General features: G+C 43.2%; 1 long non-coding RNA gene across 3 annotated transcripts in view; it reads left to right on the top strand.

The window, feature by feature from the left end:
• The window catches only part of LOC102899285, a 70,153-nt gene that overhangs the window by 27,891 nt on the left and 25,395 nt on the right, over window positions 1-16,867 (top strand). For 2 of the 3 annotated variants that reach the window (XR_006593953.1, XR_006593952.1), the window contains exons 4-5: window positions 1,539-1,592; window positions 2,471-2,545. This is a non-coding gene — a long non-coding RNA (uncharacterized LOC102899285). Of the gene's footprint in view, window positions 1-1,538; window positions 1,593-2,470; window positions 2,546-14,160; window positions 15,356-16,867 lie in introns of those variants that run through there. The other variant, XR_006593954.1, reaches the window with a different exon arrangement.

The following is a 16,867-nucleotide window of genomic DNA, read 5'->3' as shown; positions in this document are numbered from 1 at the left end:
GTCAGTTCGAGCCCCATGTGCTTGGGATTCTCTCTCTCTCCCTTTCTCTCTGGCCCTCTGCCATGTGCGCACACGTTCTGTCTCTCAAGATAAATAAATAAAAACTGTTTTAAAAAGTTGCATATTCCATTAATATAGCCAACCAGGCGCCCCTCCGTTACTCGGTGTTAAATAGTACCTGACTCACAACCTATCATTTTAGTCTTCTCTGGATCCCAGATATCAAGGCAAGAGCTCATACCTGTTACCAAATGTGAATTTCCCAGAGTGAATCCAGGAAACACCAGAATCCTCAGATGTTGTGAGAAAAAAAATTCTGTGGTCAAATAAGTTACGGAAATGCTACATATTTTCTCTTCTAGTTTTTGAGCATCATAGATGCTCATTCTTTTAAAAGATTTTATTTTTTAGTAATCTCTACACCCAATGTTGGGCCCAAACTTCACAACCCTGAGATCAAGAGTCACATGATGCACCAACTGAGCCAGCCGGGCATCCCCATTTGATACTCATTTGTGATTTAATAAATATACAGTTAATTAATACCTATTAAATATGTGAGTAAAGCATGTTAAAGGCTCTGAGAACTCCTATTGTAAAGCATCCTGTTTTCTGTCCCCAAATTTCCACATTTACATGTATTTTTCCTTTAATTTCATTTTGAAAAATAATATACAGTAAAATTAACATTTTTGGGGGTGTATACTTCTTTGAAATTTTACACATATGTGGATTTGTGTAACCATGACCACATTCAGAGAATAGTGTTATTACACCCCCAAACTCCCTTGTGTTACCCTTTTATAATCACATCCCCTACTTCTCTAACCCCTGGCAACCACTGACTTTTCTCTACCCATATAGTTTTCTTTTTGACATTTCTCTTTTATAAGAATGTCATATAGATGGAATTATATACTATATAGCCTTTGAGACTGGCTTTTTTTTATTCAGGTAATACCTTTTGAGACTCACCCATGTTGTTGCATATATCAATTATTAGGTCTGTGTGTGTGTGTGTGTGTGTGTGTGTGTGTGTGTGTATGTTTAGGTCTTTGTTATTGTTGAATAATATTCCATGTTATGGATGTTTATTTATACTGTTGAAATATATCTGGGTTGTTTCCAGTCTTTTGGTAATTACAAATAGATCTGCCGTAAACATTCATGTACAGGTTTTTGTGTAAGCATAAATTTTCACATCTCTAAGGTGAATACCAGGAATGGGATTTCTGGGTCATTTGATAAATATATGTAAGCAAACTCTCTTCATTTGTGTAATACCTGTTAAGATCCAACATGACTAGTATTTGACAGAATGCATTTCATAGGATGCACTTTGGGGAGAAGAGCTTTAGGAAGGCCTTGAATGCTGTGACTTGTTGCTGTTTTTGAAAGTCAAATGGACCTCACATCCATTCCACACACCCAAAGTTTGCTTAGGCTCAGCCAGGACTCCCACCACACTCTCACTTATTGAGGACCTACCGCCAGACATCTGTGTTACAATCTCATTTAACCCTCTCATGATTTTGCAGGCGAGGAAGCTGAGCCCCAGAGAAGCTCACAACCTCCCCAAGCTCCCATGGCTGGTAAGTAGCTGAGATTGGAATCTTTGTGTCTTAAAGTCACGTGCTTCTTTTGCTACCCCCTCTACCTGTCTTTTTCTTCCTTTCCCTCTTTGGACATTGTTATCAGGGTCTATAATCAATTGTCTTAGACCAGGGTTGGCAAATAAAAAACTCAGTCGCTATCACTTCCCATTTCATGACAGACACCACTAATTTAATTTCACCTCTTTCTTGCTCAGCGCTGATGCAACTTTCTCTAGACCACTGTCAGTTGATTGGAGTTAGTTAGCCCTTGAGCTAATAACCATTTGCTGTTTTGTTCTTGGACTTTGTATTAGTTATCTATTGCTGTGTAACAATCTCAAAACATTGCGGCTTAAAAATAGTCAATATCATTTATGATCTCTCATAATATCTATGGGTCAAGAAATCAGATAGGGCACTTCAGAATGGCTGTCCCTATCCTGCTATGGCTGGGGGCACAGTGAATTAGCAAGGACTCTTTGAGAAAGTGACATTTAACCAAAACTGGGAATTTATCAGTTCACCCGAGAAATTCATGGGGATGAATGTGTAGTGATTGGATGCAGGGCCCCAGAGTATGTTCTCAGGGTAAATTTTCTTTCTCTTCTGGTCTGCCTCTGATTTTGGCCCTACCTTCTGTGCTGTTGGCTTTATTCTCAGGCATGCTTTCCCTAAAGACAGTCTAGATGGACAGCATCAGCTCCAAGTTTATCTTCTACTGGCTTAGCAAGCTCAATAGACCAATTATCTCTTTGCCTATGGCTCCAGAATAGTTACAAGGTTGACACTTGTCTTAGTCCTTTTCAGCTGTTTTAACAAAATACCACAGACTGGGTAGTTTATAAACAACTGAAATTTATTTATTACCATTCTAGAGGCTGGAAGTCCAAGATCATGATGCCAGCAGATTTGGTGTGGCTGGTGAGGACCTACTTCCTGATTGGTAGAAGGTACTTTTTTTGGTGTATATTCACCTGGTAGAAGGGGTAAGGGATCTCTGGGGGGGGGGTGGTCGTGTGAATCTCTTTTATAGGAACTCTAGTTACATTCATGACCTAAGCACCTCCCAAATGCCCTACGTGCAAATACCATCTTTAAGGGTTAGGATTTCAACATATAAACTTGGTGGGGCCTGAGGACACAAATATTCAGACCATAGTAATGCTGACTGGCCTACCTTTGGTCATAGACTCACCTCTGAGCCAGTCACTGTGACATGGAATCCAGGCCTGGCCAGTAGGCAGCCAATCCCTCTTGAACCCATGAGCCGTGTTGGGGAAATTTGTTCCTCAAATGGATGAGATGGGCTTTGTTATCAGAAGAGGGCATGCTAGGCAATGACAGTAGATGTTCCCTGTGCACAGCGAGGTACCTTTTGACCCTGAGGACATTTTCTCATCTCTGCTCCCCTGTTCCTGTCATGGTTTTTCACTCAGCTGCGTCCTGTCACGCTCATGTTCCTACTCTACTTGTAGGCTTTTAGTTTCCCAGGAGGACCATTTAAAGGCAGATGTACCCTTTCATAGTTGAAGGTCTAGTTCTTGATTCCTGTTGCCTTGATTTACTTCCATGACTCCCTGTATTTCTGATTCCTAGTCTGCTCAGGATTTGAAGGTCACAGAGCACTTTGGCTTGAGTCTTCATTTTCTGGACACCTAACCTGTCTCTCATAATTAGGAAATGGTTACTCCCTAATCTGTGGTCTTGACTCTGGGCCTCTTGACTCCTTAGTCTGTGCTGTCTATAAACCCCTTAACCCCTTGCATTTTGCTTTATTTTTTCACTGTCCCTTGTTACCACCTACTTCTTGGTTTCATAGTATCCCTTGGGTCAAATTATTTCCTAACAGACATCTGCTGACCAGTTTGCTGGCCTTTGCCTTCCATCAGCAAGCTTCTCTCTCTCTCCCTTTCTTCATTTTGAGGTTAAGCTGAGGTATGGTATATTTAGCCTTCGATTAGGAAGCAGAAGCCCTGAGTTCAAAACCTGATATATGTGGCTTTAGGGAAGGCTTTTTAATCTTTCTAAGCCCTAATTTTCTCATCTATAAAATGGAAGAATACTATCTACCTCACAGCAGTACCTTGAAGATTAAACAGGAGAATGTAGATATTGCGATAATAGTGGGTAATAATTGTAAAATGCTAATGTTTATATGTGTGTGTTTAAAGCAAGTTTATTTTTTTCTCCCTTCCTTTTTATATATTTATTTATTTATTTTTAATGTTTATTTATTTTTGAGAGAGAGGGAGAGGGAGGGAGGATGCCAGCAGGGGAGGGGCAGAGAGAGGGAGACAGAAAATCTGAAGCAGGCTCGGCGCTGTCAGCACAGAGCCTGACATGGAGCTCGAGGCCACGACTGGTAGGTTCATGACCTGAGCTGAAGTCGGATGCTCAACTGACTGAGCCGCCCAGGTGCCCCTATGTTTTCTCCCTTCTAAGCATCTTTCTTTTATGCATTTTCTCCATTCAAGCAGCTAGGCTATTCTGTGCTCATTAACTCAGGAAAGGAAATGTCAGAGCAGAAAAAAACAAATAGGAATCTTTCTGGCTTTGGCTTTCAAAAGTCTAATGCCCTCAGGAGAACATTGAAAGCCCTGGACTGGTCAAAATGAGTGGAAGCAAGGGATTTGAAGAGAGGGCGAGAGCTTCTTCAGACTGGTAAAAGTCCACTGTTTGGGCAGAGATGCCGGGGTGGGTGGAAGGAGGAGAGACCAAGGCAGGTGCAGGGGGGTGTAATGAAAGCACAGGTGCAGCAGAATGAGAGGGGCCCGTGCCCTCCTTTCTAGATAGAGCCCTGGGGAGCAGAAAGGACATAGCTGGCAGATTCTGGGTTCCCAAGGTGACCCACAAATAGTGCTGGATTGGAAAGGGTCATGCATCCTGGGGATGAAGGACACATCAGTGCTGATCACTGAGGATTGAAGCCTGTAGGCCTGACAAAGGTGATGGTGATTTCACTTGACAACCACATAGATAGATGACAGCAAGGACCAGAGGGCACTTCTGTCCTACCCCCTCCCTGTACCACGATTCTCCATAAGCACCTAGAACCTAGAGGCATTCCCTGAAGGTGGGAGGAAGTCTTCAGATTAACTGAGGTTATGTTCTGCCACTCTGGTCGAATAGGGGCTAAACATGAAGTTGAGTTTAAAAATATTTTCTGTGTGGTAGATTGAGACCCATACCCACTACCACAGAAAGCACTTAGCCTTTGTCTGTAGGTAGGCACCAGAGTGTTTACCAAGTATGAATTCAGATGTTATTGAGCCTCAGAATGTATGTAACATCCTGCTTGATGTTTGGGGTCTGGTGCAGCCATTCCCTACATCAGGGGTTCTCAGGGTCTGGTCCCAGGACCAGCAGCATCAGCACCACTGGGCATTTGTGAGAAATGCACATTCTCTGCCCTCCTTTCCCCCCAGAACTACTGAATCAGAAACTCTTCGAGGACGTTCTAATGCATGCTAGAGTTTAAGAGCCAAGTTTCTCAGACTCAAACACTCAGTTTACAATTTGATGCTTGACTAGTGTCGGCTTTAGGCTAGCCAGATATTTTAAATGTTCCACATGAGGACAGGAGAGCTTCTGATTTCCCCCAAAGCTTTCCTCATAACCATACCCCGTTTATTTCACTTCATTGAGGATCCAGCTCCTGAGAGGAAAACAAGGGAGGCTGGAAAGAGACCCTTTATTTAGTAAATGGGGAGAGGGGATCACAGGCAAACATGATCTTAAACCTTTACCAAATCTCCAAGGAGCCGGTGAACTTCATAGGGAATGATTTTGTGGCCAGGCAAGGTCCTAGGGAAATTTATGGCAGAAACATTTCCCCATTTCTGGGTCAGGAAATGATAGCACACGGATGGAATTTACAATGGGAGTGTGAATGGAGTGGCCCCACCCAGGCAGCCCAGCAAAGGCCCCTTTTACTGGCTCTATTCAAATATAATGAGTGCTCCCCAGGCTCTCCTGGCTGACTGCTTTTTCTTTTTCCTCGATTGCTTTCACTTTTTCACAGAGGACTGCCCCGCTTGTGGTCCACTTGGGACTGGGGTGAGCCTTGATTTGGCAGGAGAAAGGAAGAAGTACACGGTGGCCTACAAAATTGAATTGCTCTGCCTCCCTGGCCCCTTTCCTTGAATAATAGGCCTTTGTGCTTTGAAATGTAGGGAAGTCCCAGTTTCTCAGGCTTTAAAAAAAAAAGCAAACCTTCCTAAAACCTCTTCTCCTGCCTTAAGATGCTTAGCAGGGAGTAGTTAAGGGGCAGAACAGTTATTAAATTAAATGTTTCTTTAATAATTTTAGAAATTGTTAGGATAGCTGATTTCTAAACAAATATATTCTGTGCGTTCCTTCAGATGGACAAAAATATTGGCTCAACTTAAAAATCCAGCTTAAAAAAAGTCATATGAAATAAATCTCTACATTAAAAAAAAAAAGCCTGAAAAAGTATTTTTGGCTCTAGCCAGTGACCCACTTTTATGAAATATTTGACAAAGCAAAATTGTATTACCAGAGAGGAATTCAGACAGCCTTTGGAGTCTGTTGAAATGGGTTTTTGATAATAGGCGTGACTTATTTTAATTTTTAATTTTAATTTTTTTAATTTTTAATTTTTTATTATTTTTTAAATATGAAATTTATTGTCAAATTGGTTTCCATACAACACCCAGTGCTCATCCCAACAGGTGCCCTCCTCACTACCCATCATCCACCCTCCCCTCCCTCCCACCCCCCATCAACCCTCAGTTTATTCTCAGTTTTTAAGAGTCTCTTATGGTTTGGCTCCCTCCCTCTCTCTCTTTTTTTTTTTTCCCTTCCCCTCCCCCATGGTCTTCTGTTAAGTTTCTCAGGATCCACATAAGAGTGAAAACATATGGTATCTGTCTTTCTCTGTATGACTTATTTCACTTAGCATAACACTCTCTAGTTCCATCCACGTTACTACAAAAGGCCATATTTCATTCTTTCTCATTGCCACGTAGTACTCCATTGTGTATATAACCCACAATTTCTTTATCCATTCATCAATTGATGGACATTTAGACTCTTTCCATACTTTGGCTATTGTTGAGAGTGCTGCTATAAACATTGGGGTACAAGTGCCCCTATGCATCAGTACTCCTGTATCCCTTAGGTAAATTCCTAGCAGTGCTATTGCTGGGTCATAGGGTAGAACTATTTTTAATTTTTTGAGGAACCTCCACCCTGTTTTCCAGAGTGGCTGCACCAGTTTGCATTCCCAAATTTTTAATTTTTAATTTTTTTGTCCCCATTCTCCTGCCTTCCTCCTACTAGCCTAGGCATGATTCAGATCATTCCATCTTATAACTGAGCAAATGAACCAACGTGAGTTTGCTCCCTGGTGAGTCACAGATACACTAGGTGGAATTGTCACCCAAAGTAAACTTTATTTGCATCAAATAAGGAGATCACGGCGGGGGGTGGGGTGGGGGGTCGGGGAATGACTTCCAAAGCAGTGACTCCTTGAGCAAGGGTGAATGGGTTCCTTATTTAGGCTTAAGATGAATATTTACATAAGGGAGGCTTGTCATGGTATGTAGATGCAGTCATAAGGAGGCACCTGCGCCTTCAGGAAACATGCCTATACATACATTGTGTTATGTAAATAAAGCTGTGGTCCTTCTTGGATGGAGATTTTAGTATTACAATGAGGTAAAGGTAGTTGTCAGTCATTCTAGAGGTCACTTGGTGGTCCATCTGAATAGGCATGAGTCTAGGGTTACTCTGAAATGGGTCTGGGTGGTCTGGGCCAGCTGGAGGTCTTGTCAGGATTGCCACTATTATTTGAGGGGTGGTTTTGGGTTCCATTTGCCTGAGTTAAGAGATAAGCTAGAAAGAAGAGCTTAAGGAAAAAATGTGGGACAAAGGTCGACGAGTACAAGCAGGTGGGCAGCAAAGATCAGGTCTCGGGGTCTAGCTGGTGACACTGTTTTCCTTTCACTAATTTTATCCTTCTGTTTTTTAAAAAAAAAATTTTTTTTAAATGTTTATTTTTGAGACAGAGAGAGACAGAGCATGAATGGGGGAGGGGCAGAGAGAGGGAGACACAGAATCGGAAGCAGGCTCCAAGCCATCAGCCCAGAGCCTGACACGGGACTCGAACTCACGAACCGTGAGATCATGACCCGAGCTGAAGTCGGACGCTCAACTGACTGAGCCACCCAGGCGCCCCTATCCTTCTGTTTCAAAGGTGTATGTTAATAATAGCATTCCATCCTTTTTTTTTTTTAATCCTGAAAACAAATTATATTGAAAAATAATTACCATCATTTAGACCCACATGTGTTTCAGTGGTTTAAGTATATTTGAACATCTTTGATTTTCATTTTATTATAAAAGATATGATTTCACCATTTATGTTTTTGAATTTTATGGAATGTGGCAGAAGGTTTGATATTCTTTAATCAAGGACTATTATTTGTCTCTTTGGCTGGGGTACTGGAGGCCAGGCTCTGGAGCTAAACTTGGAGTAAGAGGTTATTATCTGCCCCTCCAACAGTCATTTTCCTTTCTTCAGGTTCTAGCCCATATTTGTGTTTTCTCCTCTCAGCAGGTGTTGTCTGTGAGCACCACTCCCAACTCTTGATCTCCATCTGGCCAATCAAATTATCAAATCCTTTGTCCCACCCCCCAGGATGAGGTTAGGTGAAAACCACAGTGATTTCTTTAGGGATGGGCCACATAATGCAGTCATAACCAATGAAATACAGCCAAGGCTTTTCTGGGATTGGCTGGAGAGAGGCAAGTGCCCTCCTTCCATTGGTTCTTATGTCTGGGAAAAGGTGGGACTGGAGGTGCAGCAGCCAGTTTGATACCCTGAAGGGAAAACCTGAAGCTAGGGCAGAGGCTGGGGACCTTTGAAGAGCCCAAGGATGAATGAAACCAACCCAGCTGAAGATAGAGCTAAGAAATGGAGAAAAATTCAGTCCTAGTGACATAATTTGAGTCCTGTGCCTGAGTCCAGCCCCCTACCATTAGAATGTTTAGTTCTTCAAACCAACAAACCTCCTTAGTTGCTTAAGCAGATCAGGACGGATTTTCTATTGGTTGCTTTTTTAGTGGTTTTTAGTTGTTTTTTTAGTGGTTTTTCCCAGGCAGGTCTGGAGTCCAAAGGTGCTAGGAATTTGCCAAGACACAGCTCCAGGTGTTGAGGATGAGGCTTGAATTTGGTCATCAGAACTGGCCACCAATGCCAGGCCCCCTTCCCAACCCCACCCCACCTGGTGGAGGGGGAGGGGTGACTCAGTGTTGGTTTCTGTAGAGGAAGGCTATGTCCTTGCTGTCTCAGGTCGAGTCTGTCCTGGGAACTAGGAGCAGGACTGGACTTGGAGGTGGCAGACCACAACCCTTCAGTTGTTTTGAGAGAAGAGGGAGGTTGGGCACATTTTGTCAAGGGCTATAGTAAAACAGAAACTTCATGCTGTGTTACATCTCTTCATTTCATGGACCCTTTATTCTCTCCAGGGAATGTGTCTTTACTTTGGATCTCTGCTGCAAACATCTTCCCACCCTCTTGTGGTCTGCTGAACTTCTACAACTGGGTTAGACAACTCCCCTCAGTGTTCTTGTAGGCTCTTTTATGTAATGGGCATCACATTTATCATCCTGTATTTTTAAAAAATGTGACCATATTTGGAGGTATGGCTTTTATTTTTTTATTTTTTATTTTTTAATGTTTATTTATTTTTGAGATAAAGAGAGACAGAGTGCGAGCAGGGGAGGGGCAGAGAGACGGGGACATAGAATCTGAAGCAGGCTCCAGGCTCTTAGTTGTCAGCACAAAGCCCGATGCGGGGCTTGAACTCATGAACTGTGAGATCATGACCTGAGCTGAAGTCAGATGCTTAACTGACTGAGCCACCCAGGCACCCAGGTGACAATTTTTGTTTATCTGTTTTGAGAGAGAGAAAATGAAAGCGAGTGAGCATGAGTGTGGGGAGGGACAGAGAGAGAAGAGAGAGAATCCCAAGCAGGCTTTACTACACTCAGTGTGGGGCTTGATCCCATGACCATGAGATCATGACCAAGAGCCGCCTGCATAACCAACTGAGCCACCCAGGCTCAGTGATGACAGTTGCCCAGTGGTGACAATTTTTAATGGACTGATGAGGGAAGTCTTCATGGGAAGGTGGCATTTAAGTAGAATTGAAGGAGTTGAGTGAACAAGCCATGTGGATATCTGGGGGAGATACTTTCCAGGTGAATGGAACAGCAAGAGCAAAGGCCCTGAGGTGGGAGCTTGGTGTGACTGAGGAACAGCAAGGCAGCCATTGTGGGTGGAGTGGAGTAAGCACCAAGGAGAGGAGTAGCAGTTGAGGTTAGCATGGAATTGACAGGAAAATAAGGATCAGAGCTATTTCAGTTCTTTACTGCTGCATAAGGAACCACTTTAAAACTTAGTGATTTAGGGGTGCCTGGGTGGCTCAGTTGGTTAAGCGTCCAACTTCAGCTCAGGTTATGATCTCATGGTCCATGAGTTTGAACCCCACGTCAGGCTCTGTGTTGACAGAGCCTGGAACCTGCTTCAGATTCTTTGTCTCTCTCTCTGCCCCTACCCTGCTTATGCTCTGTCTCTCTCTCAAAAATAAATAAACATTAAAAAAAATTAAAAAAATTAAAAAAATTAAAAAAAAAACCTTAGTGGTCTAACATAATTTATTATTTCTCATGATTTTGTGGTTTGATTAGGTAATTATTCTGTTGGTCTCATCTGAGGGCCCTCTTGTGCCTGCTAGGCAGAATGCTAGGATGGCTGGGCCTCTCTCCTGATGTGGTTCCTCATCATTCATGTGTCTTGCTCAACCTTCTTATGTGGCAACAGGGTACCAAAAGGGAGCATTCGAAGGGGACAAGCCCCGGTGTGCAAGTGCTTATCTAGCCCCACTTTCATCACATTTGCTCATCTAGTACTGGCCAGAAGACCCATATAGCCAAGACCAGAGTCAGTTTAGGAAGGGACCACATGAATACCAGGGTGCAAGATTCAGTGGGGCCACCCATGGAGGTTCAGGGATCCTTGTTTCTAAATCTGTTGGAAGAATGGGGCAAGGGTGTACATGATTGATGGGCTCTGAGGTTGGACTTGAATAGAGGACAGAGCTCAGGTCAAGAATGTTGACCACATTCCTGTGATCTAGTTGACTAGCTTTGTCCTTTGGTAGAGCCAGGGAATCACTGGAGAAGACTGTAGTTCCCCACTGTTTCCATCAGCCTCCACTTCCATTGATATAAACAATTGGTATCATCTCAGTTGTATTTAAGGTACTTTGCAAACACAGTTTCATGACAAGTCCCCAAACTCGATTTCCAACTATACTGCTGCCTTTAAGCTGCACCTAGGTAGGAATTTTGGAGTTACCACTGACCCTATAAATAAAAGGAAATGAGATCTGGTGAATCCATCAGGTTAACAAATGCCATTCACCTGAATTTGAAAGGAAGAGAGATGAAACTACAAGGAAATGGTAGTTTGCCAACATGATTGTTTACTGATTCATACAGCAAATATTTGGAGAGTACCTACTGTGTGTTAGGCATATGCTGTTACCATCATTTAAAAAAGACTGCAGAGAGGTCTTGTAGAGGGGACCCTGAAATCTATGCCTTGAGTCTCATTTAACAATTGGCTCTCAGTGATATCCTTGTCAGGTATTCATAGAAAATCTTTTATTTTTTAATTTTTTTAAATGTTTATTTTTGAGAGAGGGAGCGTGAACAGGGGAGGGGCAGAGGGAGGGACAGAGGATCAGAGGTGGGCTCTGCGCTGACAGTAGTGGGCCCTACGTGGGGCTTGAACTCATGAACTTAACTGTGAGATCATGACCTCAGCTGAAGTCAGACGCTTAAGCAACTGAGCCTCCCAGGCGCCCCCATGAAAAATCTTTTAGACAGCCTTCCTTGAATTGTAGTTTCCTTTTATCTCCTTACTGTCCATAGCCTTTGGAATCATTTCAGTGCTTTTTTTGATTATTATTATTTTTTTAAGTTTTAAAAAAATTATTTATTTTGGGAGAGAGAGAGCAAGTAGGGGAGGGGCAGAGAGAGAATTCTAAGCAGGCTTTGCACTCTCAGCACAGATCCCATCATGGGCTGGAACCCACGAACCGTCAGATCATGATCTGAGCCAAAATCAAGAGTCAGATGCTTAACCAGCTGAGCCACCCAAGCGCCCCTGATTGTTTTTTTTTTAAAAACTTTTTTTAAGTTTATTTATTTTTGAGAGAGAGAGAGAGACAGAATGTGAGCAGGGGAGGGGCAGAGAGAGAGAGGGAGACAAAGAATCCGAAGCACGTTCCAGGCTCTGAGCTGTCAGCACAGAGCCCAACGTGGGGCTTGAACTCATGAGCTGTGAGATCATGACCTGAGCCAAAGTCGGACACTTAACTGACTGAGCCACCCAGGTGCCCCATTTTGTTTTTCAAATTAAAAATTACTTTATAAACTTTTTTCTTGATTTTATAAATGATATATATGCTTGTTGAAAAATATCCAAACACATAGACAAGTGAAAGAAAAGATTATAAATTTTTTTTGAAATTCTATTCAGAAGACACTACTGTTAACATTTTTGTGATCTGCCTTCAGGCATCCTTCAGTGAATATACATGCATGATGCAATAAATAGGATCATGCTGTAACCTGAGTTTTTAAAAATCCCATTTTGTGAACGTGCAAATTTGTTCAATCCCACATTGAAGGATATTTAAGTTTTCCAGTTTTGCAACTAGGATTAAGTAATTTTTTTGATTCTCTGACTTCACACCTGCCCCTGCAGTTTTTCTGTTTTCTTTGTTTGGAAGATACTTCTACTTTGCCGAAGATACCGTCTATGTAGGCTGTGTGTGTGTGTGTGTGTGTGTGTGTGTGTGTGTGTGTGTGTCTTGGCAGTTTTGATCATTGATGAACATTTTGTTGAAGACCTCAAATAGGAGCTTCTGAATGGTTTTCAGGTAATGTATGATAAGTTTTAAAGGCCTCCTTTGGGGCATCTGGCTGTTTCATTTAGTAGAGCATGCAACCCTTGGTCTTGGGGTTGTGAGTTCAAGCCTACGTTGGGTGTAGAGCCTACTTAAAAACATAATAAAGGCCTTTTTCCATCTTTTCCTTACATGTAGCCTATATTTGGCTAACTAAAACACCTCCTAAATAGTTGTGTGGAGGGTTCCTGGGCTGGCCATCTCCTTCCACACTGTTGAGTTGAATTGTGTGTAACCATGGTTACCAGGCTTGCTACCATTACATCCTTAAAGTGCTTTTCCAGCCCCCGTGGCCCCTGGCTTGCCTGTGTGTTCAGTGGTTAAACTACCTCCAGAAGTTTGGTGCCCTGGCTGTGGGTGGTGAGGGTATGTGTGTGGGAGGAGTGAGGAGGGCAGTGATAGAAACTAGCTGGGACTGTGTAGGCTCCTGCCCCACTTCTTTGCCCTCTTCACCCCTGAGACTTAATTGTGAGCAGTGCACTGCCATTGTAACACTTGTCACATTGCGTACTAATCTTTTGTTATGTGACTGCCTCCCTGCCTGTGGCTATGAGCTTCCCAAGGAGAGAGACCTTTCCTATTGGTGTGTGTCACCCAAGTATCCTGTGCAGTACCTGGGAAACATTTGTTAAATGAATGAACAAATTGAGTGATTGTCTGAGTGAGTGAGTGAAAAAAATGCAAGACAAATCCTGATATTACAGCCAGACCATGTTTGGGTGCTCAGTATGGGGGAAAGAAGAGGGAGGTGGGGAAGGCCAAGGCATGGAGGAACACAGCCTTAAGTATGTGGGAAAGCCTTAAGTATGAGTGAGAAAGCCAGGGCTCAAATCTGGGCCGGGCTACCTACCAGTTGTATAACCTTGGGCAGGTCACTCAACTTTTCTGCACTTAACTTTCCTTATATATTATAAAAGGATTATTTCAAGTAACAGATTGATTCAATAAATATTTATTGAGTACAATGTGCTAGACACTATTCTAGGTGTTGGGGAACCAGCAGGGAGCACAGTCTTTTGTGGCAGCCATAGAATCACGCTGCTCGGAGCAACTTTAAGAAAGGGGTGCAGTTAGTACCTGTGAGGGGTGTAGTTAGCTTCAGCCTCCCTCCCCTGCTCCACTGTGTTCGTGCTGAGGCTGCGGTGAGGGTCGTAGGGCACTGCAGCCTGGGCTTTTCTCAACCAACCCTTCCTTCCCTCTGTCTCTCCATAGGTGTCACACCTGCATCAGGGTTGGAGGCACACCTGCCTATTCCTGCTCCTTCCCCCTTTATCCTTCTCATATGTTTCTCCCAAGAATTCCCCTGCATGTCTAATTCTGTTTTGGCATCTGCTACCTGGAAGGCCCAAACCAATAGCTTTGTTCTCAAGAACCTTACCCAACAGAAGTCAAATAAAACGTATCTCTGAATGTTGTTGTGAGGATGAAGGAGATGATGTTTGAGAACGGCTTAGCAATAGGCCGGCACCCAATAATAGCTCAAAGATGTGCATTGTTGTTGCTGTTGTTATCTTCATTGATTTTGTTGCCCAGGTGAGCAGGTGGAAAATGGTATCTTTCAGGTATCAGTTTCGTGAGTTGGTTTAACCCAGTGGACTGCACCTGACCCCAGGGAATTCTTCAGAGTTTCTTCAGGAATAAGAGGCTACAAATAGAAATGGCAAGCCCCAGAAAGATGCTTTGCAGCCTTCAAGGACTGAGCATGGAGATTCCAGAAGAATCTTCTGATTTTAGGAAGGTCTGAGTGTGGAGGGAGAGAAGCCTAACAGTAGGCTTTGAGCTCTGTTCCTCACTGACAGTAGCAGTTGCCACTCACTGAAGCTTGGAGGGAGAGCCATGGGGCAGAACATGGTGAACATGAGTATAAGAGTATGGAGTCAGGCTGCCCAGATTCAAATCCCAGACCTGCCACTTACTCCCTATCTCCCAGGCTTGTTATGTAATTTAAGGTAATAAAGATAGAATGGTCAGCATAAAGTGTCTGAACACGGTTAGTCTCCTTCCTTTCTCCCACAACGTTTTCATTCCATTATACTTGGAATAGTTAACATGAGTGTAACTTCTTTGGGTTGGCAAATTATGGCTGGTGCCTGGGCTAAGTCCCTGTCCTGATTCTCTGTGGATTATTGGGAAGAAGAGGAAAGTCTCACAAAAGAAAGGAGGGAGGGCCTTTGGGCACAGAAGAGGAATAGGGCTTTTTCCCTGGACTAGTATTTATTGAGGAGCCACCATGTGCCGGCCCCTCTCCTGGGTGCTGGGTTTGTGAAGGTGATTAGGACCCAGACACCATTCCTAAGGAGTTCAGATACCAACTTGGAAGCAGACAAACGGGTATGTAAATAGTGCACTGGGTCCCATGTCAAGGCAGACACACAGAGTTTGGGAGCATGTGACCATGGGTATAACATTTCTCCCCTCCCAGAATGGGTGACACTTCCATGGCTCCTAGATTTTTTTTATAGCGTACAGGCATACTGTTGGTATTCACTCTTAATTAATATGCCTAATATTAGAACAGGGCCTATCATGTAAAAAAGTCCTCAAAAAGTGTTAAATTAATGGGCATAAAGCTTCAATTATGCACTATGAGTAAGTTCTAGAGGTCTGCCCTACAACATAATGCTTATAGTTGACAATATGACACTGTATTGTGCACTTAAACATCTGTTAAGAGAGTAGATTTTTTTTTTTTAAGTTTGAGAGAGGGAGAGAGAGAGTGAACAAGCTGGGGAGAGGGACACAGGATGAGAGAGAGAATCCTAAGCAGGCTCCCCAGTTGCAGGGCTTGATCCCAGGACCCAAGGATCATGACCTGAGCCGAAATTGAGTCAGATGTTTAACCAACTGAGCCACCCAGGTGCCCCAAGAGAATAGATCTTATTTTAATGTTGTTACATTAAAAACAAAACAAAACAAAAAAAAAATGAAGGAAAAAAATAGAGGATATACTACAGCTCATGAGTGCCCAGAACAAATATATGACTTCTAAAATTTATCATTTACTATTCACTGCATTTCAAAGTGAAAAACTGTGGGAGAAAGAAAGTGTCAGCTATTGCAAATATATTTTTTTGAAGTTTATTTATTTATTTTTGAGAGAGGGAGAGCACAAGCATGGGAGGGGCAGAGAGAGAGAGGGGGAACAGAGGATCTGAAGCAGCCTCTGCTGACAGTAGGGAGCCCGATGTGGGGCTTGAACCCATGAACTGTGAGATCATGACCTGAGCCGAAGTCAGAAGATAAACTGACTGAGCCAACCAGGCGCCCCTCAGCTATTATAAAGGTTACCATCCTTGATTGTTGTTTACTCTCTTTTACCGACCAGAATTCTGAGGTTCTGAAAGGTGAAGCACCTTGCCTGGGATCACACAGCTGAGTATGGGCGTCTTAGTTACTAGCAACCACGTCTCTGGAGTTCCAGCCTACTGCTCTGGGACATTCTCAGAGTGGCTCACTAGGTGGCGCTCTTCCCCCGGGAGAGGAACCGACCAAGGCCCCAGCCATAGACTAGCCTTTTCTCATTAGAACCTAGCACTCTAGAGCAAACAGGGATTTAGAGAGACAGAGGAATAAAGGTCTGAAAGTATGTCTCTGTGCCCAGAGTCATCCACGGTCACAGGGTGGTACTGGGGCAGTGTCCTAGTTTGCTCAATTCCAAATCTCCTTTGTTTCCCATGTGGCATCCCTTGCCCACATCCCTATAGCTGCTCCTGGACCCTTTCTTACAGAGCTAGGTGCTTCCCTGTTGGGCAGTTGCTATGCTCTGCTATCTGGGTGTGGAGAAGGTATTTAGAAACTGAGCAGGGGTTTGAGGCAGGCTGGTGGACCCCGCCCCCTGGCCATTTCTTATCCTTTTCTAGAGTCCTTCAGGGGCAGTATGTGTATTGCTCAGGGCAGAGACCCTGGAACCATATCACCCTTTGCCCAAACTCTCATCCTCATCCTCCTTTTACCAGCTGTGTGCCTTGGGCAACTGGTGAACCTCTCTGTCTCATTTTCCCATCTATAAAATGGGAATAATAGAATACCTATCATATAGGGTCTTTGTGAGGATTGAGTTAATATATGGAAAGCACTTAAAATAGCTATAAGCATGTGGTAAGAGCTATAAAAGTGTTTGGTCTCAGTATTATAATTCACTAGCATCCTACAGGGATTTAAGAGTTTATGCAAGAATGCCAATAAATGTCATCATACTCCTCACCTATTCAGTCATCCTATAATATGCTTTTCATAATAATGACTGCCATCTACTTGCAGTTATGCTGT

This window comes from Felis catus, chromosome A2, assembly GCF_018350175.1.
Source record: "Felis catus isolate Fca126 chromosome A2, F.catus_Fca126_mat1.0, whole genome shotgun sequence".
In the NCBI taxonomy this organism is placed as follows: Eukaryota; Metazoa; Chordata; class Mammalia; order Carnivora; family Felidae; genus Felis; species Felis catus.
This window is presented reverse-complemented; position numbering and strand designations above follow the sequence as displayed.